Genomic DNA, 1529 nt, shown 5'->3' on the forward strand with positions numbered 1-1529 from the left:
TATTACCTGTAGCAGGATGGGACCCTAGGGTCGCCGTGCTCTCCCCTTGGGTGCCCTCCATACCGTGCCAAGCGTTCTCTAAGCACTCTCGGAATCTCGCCTGCCGCGTCTTTGATGATAGCTATTTATTGTAGGGAGGCTGCCCTTCGTTCCCTTGGCTACGGTTTCCTGCTATGTGCCAGACCCACCTCGGTCTCCCTGGCACTTGGGCGCTCTACAGCCCTGCCTTGCTGCGCGTCCTGTTGACGCTCTGTCCTTTCACAGTCTCGTCTTGCTTGGGCTCTCTGGAGTCCCACCTCACACTGCACCTCACGGCGCTCAAACAGTTGCTGCCCCTCTCTCTCTCTGGGGCCTCTCGCTGCCCTCTCTCTGGGGCTTCTCGCTCACCCTGAGCCTCACTGGCACTCAGGTTCTCCACAACCTTGTTCTGCCTTCTGGGGTACTCGGGGTCAGCCCTCTCCCAATACTGTGCCTTTGCCTTGGCGCTCGGGGATGACACCTCCCCCTCTGCTGCACCCTTATGGACGCTCTGGGTCAATGCCCTCCCTGCCCTGTCCTTTCTGGCAGTCTGGGAGGCGCACTCCCTCTGCTGCACCCTTTTTGGCTTCACGGGCACTGCCCACTCTCTCTCGGGCCCTCACACTGCACCTCATGGTGCTCAAACGGTCCCTGCCACTCTCTCTCTGGGGCTTCTCGCACTGCCCACTCTCTGGGGCTGGGGCTCCCACATTGTTGTGGTTCCCCTATGAGGCTTCCTCCATCCCCTTATAGCCTCACCCAGTCCTCTGGTGTAACAACAACTAAAACACAAGCCAATCGGTTATAACACAAATCTATGTCTCATGGCTAAAACGTCCTCCAAACCACACTGCAGGTGATCCATCTCTCACCCGTGTCGCTAGCTGCTCGCACATCCAGGCCTTTTCCCTTTCACACATTCAGGGCCGAGCTCCTTCCTCCTTGGCCGCAGGCTGCCCACTCTCTGGGCTTTGGCCTGCGATTTTATGTCTGAGCCAGGCCCTGCCCCTTCCGTTCAGCTGACCAAACAGGTGTGTGTCCACTACTCCGGCTTTCCCAGTAGCAGGCACCTTAGTGCCCTGCTACATTACCCTTACTCTCTGCAAGGGAAATCATGTGGTCCTCCAAGGGAACTACCCAATGGCAGAGCTGTTGTTAAAACAGATTATTTGTTTGGTGCAAAAGTAAACCCCTTCTGCAAGGATGGGTAAGTGTTGGACTTTGGCTTTAAATAGCAGAGTTCTGGTCTACAAACTGCTGGCGGTCTCTGGATAATAAGGCCTGGCCTGACTTCAGAAATATAGCACCCTTGAATCAACAGCGATAGGCTGGGTCCTCACTTGGAAGCAGACCCTTTAAGCCAAGGTTAGCAGAGTGTAATGTATGATTCCACCGTCCCAGCTGAGTGTTAAATTGGGGTGGGAAGGAAGAAGGCCCAGCTGTGGGAGTGGATGGGTAATAAGGATGTAGTGATGTAATAAAGACCTGCCCAAGCCTGAATGTCCCATGAT

At 55.3% G+C, this 1529-nt stretch overlaps 1 long non-coding RNA gene across 1 annotated transcript in view; it reads left to right on the forward strand.

Annotated features, from left to right (window-relative positions):
• The first annotated feature begins 1125 nt into the window (after window positions 1–1125).
• Window positions 1126–1529, forward strand: part of LOC109295273 — a 4288-nt gene continuing 3884 nt past the window's right edge. The window contains exon 1 of the long non-coding RNA XR_002096709.1: window positions 1126–1225. This is a non-coding gene — a long non-coding RNA (uncharacterized LOC109295273). The remainder of the gene's footprint in view (window positions 1226–1529) is intronic.

This window comes from Gavialis gangeticus, unplaced genomic scaffold (assembly GCF_001723915.1).
Source record: "Gavialis gangeticus isolate Ggan-Ray unplaced genomic scaffold, GavGan_comp1, whole genome shotgun sequence".
Classification (NCBI taxonomy): Eukaryota; Metazoa; Chordata; order Crocodylia; family Gavialidae; genus Gavialis; species Gavialis gangeticus.